This window comes from Haliaeetus leucocephalus, unplaced genomic scaffold (genome assembly GCF_000737465.1).
Source record: "Haliaeetus leucocephalus isolate CR32 unplaced genomic scaffold, Haliaeetus_leucocephalus-4.0 Scaffold587, whole genome shotgun sequence".
NCBI classification, from domain to species: domain Eukaryota; kingdom Metazoa; phylum Chordata; class Aves; order Accipitriformes; family Accipitridae; genus Haliaeetus; species Haliaeetus leucocephalus.
Genome location: NW_010973023.1, coordinates 321,867 through 332,137, shown reverse-complemented (window position 1 = coordinate 332,137; position 10,271 = coordinate 321,867). Strand labels below are relative to the sequence as shown.

Here is a 10,271-nt window from a genome sequence, read left to right as displayed (position 1 = left end):
GGGTCTTTTGTTCCAATGTCCTTTTCAGCGCCCCCCCCCCCCCCCCCCCCCAATTTTTAATTTTCAGTAGTATCTTATTTCCCCCCTCTTGTGCTCTCTTGTTCTATATTCATCATCAATTTTAGCTATGTAATGTTTTCTACATATCCCACTGTGTGCTTTGCTTGGTCTGCAGTATTTTCAGTACCTTTCCTCCCCTTACCTCTTTATCTTCTTTACTTTACACTGTTTGCATAATTTCTCAATACCATGTAACTTGCATGGCCAAGAACTGGACGTTTCATTGGTGCCTGACCAAGCTGCTCCAGCTATTGGGTATCTGGTAACTTTTGCTATCTATTACTGCCTCTGCACCTCTTCAAGAGCATATAATATGGGGGAGTATTCAGTGGATTACTTGAAAGTTCTGATCTTTGTTTTACTTGGCCTTAAAGGAATAAATCAGTCTGAAACTTGTCTGGATACAAAGACTGCAGTTCTGTGGAGATCTGGTGGTGTTGGGGGACACGTACTTCCCTGCAAACTGTGATGCAGGTAAAGGTGGGCTTTTTGTTGCCTTTTTAATTTTTTTTAAGGTGATTAAACCAGAAAGCATGTGCACTTGATCTGAGAAACAAAACAGAATTTGATCTTGTATTTATGCCCTTTCTTAAAGCTTTATATCACTTCTTGTCACAGACAGGGTAATCCCTAGAACAGTATCAGTAACCTTTACTTCAAAATCTGTGGTTTCTTTTCTTTTGACAGGTAGTTTGAGCATTGTTTTAAGCAGTTGCTGAGGTTTGTATCCACATTTTAACGTGCAGAGCTGTGTTCAAGATTTGCCAACTTTTTATTCAGATTAAATTTGCAGTTCAATGGAGACTAGAATGTGGTACCTACATATCACATTGCTTGTAGCAGTGAATGAATTTCAGTTCTTATTTATATTTGAAATATTTTTACCAGTCAGGAACAAAAACTCTCTTTATGTCCATGTTCAAAAAGATGTTGGCATTCACCCAGCCCTGGAGCCCTCCCCAGCCTGTGCTTATGCTGTAAAGAAGCCTGATGAAATATTTCTGTTTATTGCAGGCTCCAAATTTGGTTATTGTGCTTACTTTCTCTGTAAGCATAGTCAGGACAAATGTGTTTCCTCTTCAGTAATATGTACCAACGGCTGAATTAATTTTGCATGTGTGCTTCCTTACTGAGTCCTTCTGCTGACCTCCCTGTGTGCTGGGTGCCTGTGGACCCATCCTGGTGGGAAATGCTAGTTGCAGTTTTGCTCTCTTGCTGAAAAGAAATGGCAGTCGAGCACTAAGAGTCTGAAATGCAATTCAACTCTTTATTTGTGGTATCACACTAAGATATCAAACTAGCAAGAGTGCAGGGTCATTAAGGTGGTAACTTCTCTTTCATCTTGCACTTTTTATATTTGGTTTAAGCAAAAGTTATACAGTTCTGTACGTTACCAATTCATTTGCGCTACCTGGATAAACCCTAGTGCCTGTACTATAGCAAGCATGCTGCTTTTTCTCTCCAAAGAATATGTATGTTTGGCATTCTGAATTTCTTTTTGTAATAAAGAAAGATCTAAAGATCTAAAGAGGTGTACATACTATAGACTTGCTGTGGGATGGGTTTTACAAGCTCTTATCTCCCTTAGGTCCCCCCTGTTTGCCTACTACCCCTCTTTCAGCCAGATTGCTTTAAGCCCTCTGAAGTCTGCAGTGAACTCTGTGTGACTTTGATTGTAGAACAGCCTTTGTAATTAAACAGAAATACACTATGTAAAAAGTACTCTGGAATACAACCATTCCACTTGGGTGTTTTGATGTTCAGTTTTATCTAAATTTTAAATGAGGAAAACAGTTGCTGCAAAACACTGCTGATCTAATAGAGGGAGAACTAAAACTATCAGTGTGGTCACTGTAAAAGAGAAATTTCTTTCTTTATAAAAAGAAGTTGGGTAAAGCAAGTGGAAGAAACCACTGACTGCAGCTTCATGCAAGTAAGTATTTCAGGAGACAACACTGGGAAGGTTTGTATGCTTTTCTTGAAAAATTCCAGTTCATATTTGCTAATACTGTCAGCGTTTTTTGTTTAATTTTTTCCTTCTAGGTATCACTGTAGCCTCAACAGTTCTGATTCATTTACTTGAATGAGTGATCCAGCTGTTTCCAAGGTCAATGTTGACTCCCTCAAAACTATTTTACAGGAGTAACAGTCTTGATCTAAAGTATGTGAGTGCAGTATACAGGATGTATAAAATGTGTGGTTTTGTTCTTTGGGATGACAGCTGTAGAGTGATATCCAAATTCTTTTCTGGTAGGAGCAACTACTTACTGACTAGAGCTATTCTGAGAGAAAATGCCAATTGAAGAAGTGACGTAAATGTGGTTAGTTGATACTGCGTTGGTCCTCTGCCGAATAAACCCCAACCAATTTTCTATAAGTAGTGTAAAGCTGTAACGCACTTCTGCAGAGCTGCCAGCCAACATCCTATACTGGAATTGTTCTTTCATCCCTGTTTTGCTTTTTCACAGTATAGGAACAGGACAAGTTAGTTATTTCTAAATAGCAGTGGAAGTGGTATGCCCTGTACATACAGTGATTGTGCCATTCTCCAGGCTCTGGAGCTACAGTGCTTATGAAAATCTCTGTTTTTACAGGATTCTACAGAACTGGCTTTCTGTAGAATTCTGTAATTTTCTTCTGAATCTTGCCTCTGAAGCTGACTTGAAATTTCCATTGTTTTCTCATGGAGAGGGTTTGCTTGAATTGAAGGACGTGCTTTGAGCACTTTTTTCCTTTCCCTCCTACCACAAGTCCAGTGCATCTTGAATCTAGTTTGCAACTAACCCATCTGCAGTTAAGCCAGTGGCTTAGTATGGAAGGGAACCCAACACTGCAACAGAGACCACACCAGGCATAAGCCACTGAAGAACTTGTCAACAAGCTCTTTATGACTAGTATGCATGTGAAGGTATGTGACCAGGTAGCAGAGGGAAAGAGACCGTATTACGTTCCTAACTAGTAAATTTTACAACAATATCACTTTTAAACCCTAAGGGGAGTTTAAAATAAAAAGAGAGAGAAAACAAACATTTACTAAGGTAATAAATGCTAGGGTCTAGGAAAATGATTACAGGATACCTCACTTTTAACAGGTGTTTTAAGATCAATTCCTTGTGGCAGGATTTACTTTGGTAATCAGTGCAAGCTCATGATGGAGTTCAATTATTTAGGCTATATTTTTAGCAGGGGCCCCTTGAGACTGCATGGCAATATAATTTATGAAGTAGGATGCAACTCCCTAATTGTCTGTTATGCTGTAGAGCTGTACATGCTGTTCACTGCAGTGTTCTGCAAAAATAAACATTCTCCTTCTTGGGGGGGGGCAGGGAGGTCTGTGTCAACAAGACTTTCTAGCCTCTGGTCACATGCTTAAATTATGTCTCTGAGATGGGTTTCCTGGCAAACACATAAGCGAATGTTTCTCCTAAGTGGACAATGTTCATGTGTAAATTCTTCATTAGTTGTGGGTCTCTTCCCCTCCTCCTCTTCCCAGTCTTTGGCTGAAGATGTTAAGCAAGAAGACCGAGAATGCTGACCCCTTAAACACAGATAACTCACAACAGCACCATTGGCATGTCAGAGGGGAGCGTCTGCCTGTTCATACTCCCTGCTCCTGGTGCTTTGGAATTAATGAAAAGAGAAAAACAAAGCTCTGGCATTCTGAGAAACTTTAAAAACAAATTAAGAAATCAGTCTTGGAATGCCCTTGCAAGAAAAACTTTCCATGAAGAAACTTATCATTTGATCTCCCACCAAACTTCAGTCTTGTAGGATTGCATTGTGTGAATGAGTCCGATTCAGAAAAATAGGTTTAGGGTGCAGTTAGGGTGGTCATGGGAAACACCATAATAGGTTTTTTGATCAGTTTTCCTCTGTAGGTGTCCTTATTATCCCCTTTGTATGGGAAAATTGGATGCTTCTCAAAGTGAACTGTCAATTTTTTGCTAAGATGTTTGATAATGAGATTCTTCAGTGTTTGCAAAGGATCTTAAGGTAAAGATGTGATCATGGTACATTTAAGATGCCATACTAGTTTATTCTCTGTAGCAAATACAGTCAAATATTTGGGTTGAAATCATAATTATGTGTAGCTGTAAGTCTGAATTTTTGGACTTGCCTTTGACTGTGAATAGGATGTTGGTTGCCTTTTTTTTGCGTGTTGAGTTGGAGAGCTCTATGAGGTAACTGTGGCGCTCCCAGAGTTTTCAAATGCTGCTTGTGTTTCCCCACCCAATGTCCCTAATGCGGGGTAGGACTGAAGTCCAGAACCTCTGCCCTTCTGTATTCTTTGAAATTACTGTTGGTTTTCCAATGTACAAAATTTGCAGTCATGGTGGAAATGGTTAACACAACTTCCAACTCTTTAAAACTGATTAGGTTTGAGGTAGAGCCTGGGAGATGGCAAAGCCTAATACTGTGAATATACCACCAGAGAAACAACTTTTCTACAAGTAAAAGTCTCTTAGTGGATCACTGTTCCATATTTTTTTTTTTACAGAGATGTGTGTATACTCAGGTTCTGTGATATGCTCCTAACCAAAACTCATGGTTTTTGGTCTGATCTTTTAAAATTCTGTGGATTTTTTTTTTCTTCATTATTAAGCAAAGGAATAGAAAAGTTTAAAACTAGGCCACGAATTTATTGGCTTACGGGGACTATTCTTAAATCTGTTCTAAAATGGAAAGATCATGTAACTTTTCATATACCTGTATTTCAAATTTCTAAACTTTTCTGATAGTAGTGAGGCATTAATATCTTCGATATCCAAATGTTTGTGACAGTGTTGCTTTTGAGTTCTGAAGTTGAAGGGATTCCCTGAGCTGAATGATAAACATGCCATGTATAGGCTACCTAGGAGTCTTCCAGCTTCCCCACTAGCATGATTCAGTTTGTCTGACTTCAGTGTGGCGAGAAGCACTTGCGCCTGGTTCAGCAGTTTCCTTCCTTCTTGCTGTGTCGCGTTCTAGCCTCAGTAGAAAATAATCTGTTGATACTGGCAGTACATTTTGGTGATGAAAACCGGACATTGTTTTCCTAAGAAGCACTTAGTTGTGTATACTTGAGTTCATTGCCTTGGTTACGGTTTACAAGGAGGTTTTGTTCGCTTTGCCAGCTGAGCTTCAAGGGTGCCAGGATGCCCACAGCAGCCAGGGATGATGAAGTGAGATGCATACGTAGTTTTTTCTGTCTTCGTGACTGCAGATGGGTGTTACTCCATAGATTTTTATAGACTTTCTTGAACTTTAGAGGAACAAGACTATTGAACCTTAAAAAAAAACAAACCAAAAAAGGCTAGAGTAACCAAACTTTTCTTCTAATATGACATACTTTTCAGCCTTTTTCTCCAAAGAGTGGGACGTGCTTTGTCTGTTCCCACTGTTTGGAAGACCAGTAGTAAATGTGTTATGGAGGGACATTACTGAGATTCTAAGAGATTCTAATTTAAGAGAATGAAGGAAATGCACAATGGAATTTCTTTGTCTTAGATATAAATGAAATAAGCTGAATTACATATGTAGGTGACACATAGTGTTGGGAGGTGGCTGCTTATTGCTTAAGAATTACTACCGGGGTGGGCCAAGCTGGAGGCAGTGTGCTCTATGTTGCAGGTTTTTTCAGTGTTTAAACCTGTCTGTAAAGGTTTTGACTGCCTTAGTCCTATTTGAGTCCCTACTTCCATGCCTCTTAAACTGCCTCTGGCATAACATGCCCTGAAGACAAAAACAATCAACTGGGTGTGACCTGTGTTAGAGGCCAGAGTTCCTTGGAATTTGTTTGCATTATCAGTAATTGTAACATACCTCAAAGATAACTGTATGATCTTTCCCTCTTCTTCTTGACACAACTCCATCGTAGTTACAGGTAAAGGGTTGCAATTCTGTTAAACTGATTTTTGGGATCTGGGCCTGTATTTGTGGAAGAATGCATTGTGTTGTGTGCAAGCGTGCATTTTTTGTGTATGCATGTTTGCAAAGGTGAGGTATGTTCCCTAGGGACAGATAAGGAGTCTGTCATCAGAAACTGAGCTGCTGTCCTAAGCGCCATAATTTTTTTTTTCTGCTTACAAGTACCTAAGGTGAACTCACAGTTAACCTACCAGGTTTATGAAAATGTCAGCTGACTCCTTCCCCCCCCCCCCATCTCTCCTGTTACCTCTTTTTTTCTTATGCTCAATTTAGCAGTGTAATACATGTAATGCATATTTCCGTCATGAACATTCTTCCTGCTTAGGTATCTCCCTGAATTAATGTCACTCTTGCAATGTCCTATTTCAAACGGGAAATGCAGAGACACAAGAACTGCACTGAACTCACAATATTTAGCAGAGCTTCAGATCCTTTGGCTATCTTTCTGAATATGAGGGAGGTATGACTAGATAGACACTGCATTTTTAAGGGGGTAAAAAAAGAAAAGATAGACTAATACCCACTTTCAGGCAGTGTTCTCTAGGTGCTGTGAGTACCGCTCTGCTCCCTCAAGTTACATAGCAGCAGTTTGAAGGGCAAGGACTGAGGAGAGCTAACTGCTATCAGCTTAACGATGCTAAATGGCTTTGGCAAGCAATCAAGTAAAATGCATCACTGGCTTCCTAGATTGTGGCTCAGCTCCTGTAGTTACAGAACTGCATGCACTTGCTTTTTATTTAGCAGCATCTGAAGGATCCAGTAGACTGTCACGTGCCAGAAGGGATAAGGAAGAGAGTGTTTATGTGGGTGTACAGAGAATTCCTGTTCTTGGGAAATTTGTCAGGACCTGCTTGGAAATCCAAGCAGAATGGGCCTCGCTTCACACAAAATCAATTCAGACATGCTGAAGTGTGTGTTTTGAACGCTATCAGCTCTGTGTTACTGAAAAATGGAAGCTTGATAGTATTAAAAAGATCTCCTGATCCTTCAGTTCCTACCCAGCGGGTTCATAGCACACTTGTGTGTTTGAATTTATCCTGAGGTATGTATGAAGTGCTTCTTCAAGTAAACCGAATAAAACCAAACATCTTGGCTTCTACATTGACTTAGAAAGTAATTAGAAAAAGGTGTGTGTGTGTCCCCTCATTAATTTATGCCTTGTATAGGAAGTATTCACATCTCTAGTGTATCTTGCAAGTGACACTACAAAAACTGTACAGATTTGCCAGTGAATGTAAGGGAAGGTTAATTCTCGCCAACCAAGAAAACCAGAACAAATTGTCTATTTTAAGCTAAGATGAAAATATGCATACTTTGTCATGCTGAGTTGTTATGATGCTTCAGATTTACACGGTTAACATCACTCTCCTTTCCTTCCCTTTTCTGTTAAAACTTTTACATATAAGGCAAGACATGTTTTTCCTGAAGAATTAACTTCAGTGACTGGCCCCTTGCGACCTTGGGGTGAGCTGCCATAGCCCAGAAATGCTGCCTTCATAGCTGGTTACACTTTGTGGATTTCTGCAATGCTTGATACTGTTTTCTGTACCCAAATTAAAAGCTGAGCAGTCTCTGGGAAGTAGGGCATAGCTTCTCTTGGACTCAGGGCCGTTTACAAAGGACAGACTTGCTCGGCATTGCAGGACAGAGCGGAGGGGTTGCCAGCCTGAAGGCTCAAGGTTCCTCTCCAGGTAAGCCAGCCAGCTGGGGCAGAAAGCACGGCTGCAGGGCATGCCAGGGTCTTCCTTCAGTTACTGTAGATTTCTGTTGTTGTTTGCTCTTGCTGACGGAGGATAAGGGATAACGTAGCAGACTAGGAACTTCATCAGCCTTAAATAACGAGCTTAGGGCTGTATGTTATACCACCTGAATAGGAGAGCATTTCCTGATCGTGTTACATTGGCCTGGTCCCTGATTTCAGTATAAGCCATACTGGGGGATGAAATGGGTGTCCATTAAACATAGATTTAAATTATAGATGTCTCCTCTGTACTGAATGTTGACTGCCTATGAAGTGTGCTGGGCAGACTATATTAACGGGCTTCCCTTTTCCCTTTCATTTTGCATATTTTGCTGTGCAGGCATACCTGTCATACCCTCCAGCTAGCAGGTTTAGCAAGGAGAAACTTAACACAAGGCTATAGTGCATCACTGAATCTCCAATTACCAACTTTCAGAGTAGCTTAAGCCTGACTTTTTCTAATGAAAAAAACAATATCTTTGAGGCATGCGATTATGTTCCTGCTTCACAGGAACACATATTATTTCTATATCTATGAATTTCTTTATTTTCATACACGCATTGAAGTGGATTTAAGACAGTTCAGATTTATTTTTTTAAAACAAAGTTGGGTCCTTTACCCTGTAATGAAGGAAAAAATAACTTGTAGGCTCAACAGGTGGTTTTGGAGTTTAATGAAAGATGGAGACTCTGGAGACCTTATTGCAGCCTTTTAGTACTTAAAGGGGGCTTACAGGAATGATGGAGACTTATTACCAGGGCCTGTAGGGATAGGGCAGGGGGTGGTAACGGTTTTAAACTGAAAGAGGGGAGATCAAGATTAGATATAATGAAGAAATTTTTTACAATAAGGGTGGTGAGACACTGGAACAGGTTGCCCACAGAAGGTGCGGATGCCTCATCGTTGGAGGTGTTTAAGCTCAGTTGCATGGGGCTTTGAGCAACCTGGTCTGGTGGAAGGTGTCCCTGCCCATGGCAGGGGGGTTGGAACTAGATGATCTTTGAAGGTCCCTTCCAAACCATTCTGTGATTCTATGACTTACATGGAACCACAGTCTGTTTTACAAATGCAAAGCTTCCCCTCACTTAAGCAGGGTTTCTCCCAGGGCCAGGGTGCAAGCTAGACATCCCTAATGCCTTTTATTTAAAGGAAGCATGTCTGGCCTTTCCAGGGACAGTGGGGCACAGCTGGGGTCCCAGGGCTGTCAATGAATCTAATTGAAGTATTGCCCCCAAATGTCAAATAGTGCCAGCACTTCCAAATTAGCTAAAATACTGTCAGCAGCATGGAAGCGTGTGCTCTGCCAGCGTGAAAAAACAGATTCTCCGTACTGGGCTTGGCAGCTCATGGAAAAACTGAGCTCAGCTGCTGGGTGGAGGTTTCGCAGGGCTCCCCAACCTGCGCCGGCTGAGCGGGAAGGAGAGCGAGCGCAGGGTTTAGTTGCTAAGGAGCAACCTGGTTTTGCTTGTCTCTGCAACCGGAGAAAATCCGGTGCCAGGAAGAGATGACTCTCCGTGTGTTCTATTGTTGCCGCTGCAAAATTGCAATGGATCAAACGAGCTGCTTTAAGCTCCGGTTAATTCTCCCGCCCCTGGTGGTTTCCTCCCTGCCCTCTTGTCTCTGCGAGGATGAAATCGGGGGGAATCAAGAGGTGGTTTGGGTGGAATCGGGAGACAGGACTAATTTCCGTGGAGGCAAGATTTCTGCTCTGACTGTGCTTTGAATTGTTCTTGGGGTATTGTCCCATTTAGTGCCATTCAAAAACACTTGTGTCCTCTAATCATTTTGATTTTTCCCTTGGTGTGTTTTAGCCTCACACAAGAGACCTTTTGAAATGCAGAATCCCCCCCCCCTTTTTTTTTTTTGCCCAGCCACTATTCCTGATTGCTTTTCTGCAGTACTCTCAGACCGCAATTAGACGCCTTCCCCCCCACCCCCCCGGCCTCTTCTTTTACTCTTTTTTTTTTTTTAATTGCTTTGAGTGTAATACTATTTCTTAAAGAATAAAACCAACCCCAGCATATCCAGCGTTGATCACCCGTTTTAAGCTCAGCCGTACACAACCCAACACACCGTACTGGTATAATTACAGCAAATTAAGAACAGTTACGTGGTTTGTTTCTGCGATGCAAATGCTGGCTGGTGTGAATATATATTTATAAGCACCTGTGCAAGTGCTTCAGAATGTTATCTTCCAGAGAAGCAGCTCGGATACGCAGCCCGGAGGGCGGACGTACCCTGCGCAAGGAGTCGGCCGGTTGTTGCTGGGGGTGTTACCTTCCTCGAGCATAAAAAGGAGGTTACGAGCTTTGAAACCATTCTCGGAACTGCTTCAGGGAAGCTTGTTGCACGGCTCCGGTGGGGACGTTAGAATAACCATCGGTGGGAGCAGCGGCGAGCGTGCCGGTAACGGAAGGAAGAGCACCAAGCGCCCTGCCTTCCGCCGCCGAGTCCCCCTGAACCTGGGCGCGGGACCCTCGCAGCCGGCCGCGGGGAGCACCGAGCGGGGGGCGGCCTCCCCCCGGGCCGGCCCCGGCAGCGCTCCGCCCCCGGCGCCGGGCC

General features: G+C 42.2%; 1 protein-coding gene across 1 annotated transcript in view; it reads left to right on the top strand.

Moving 5' to 3' along the window:
• Positions 1-10,271, top strand: part of LRRFIP1 (leucine rich repeat (in FLII) interacting protein 1) — a 116,277-nt gene that overhangs the window by 31,771 nt on the left and 74,235 nt on the right. The window lies entirely within an intron of this gene.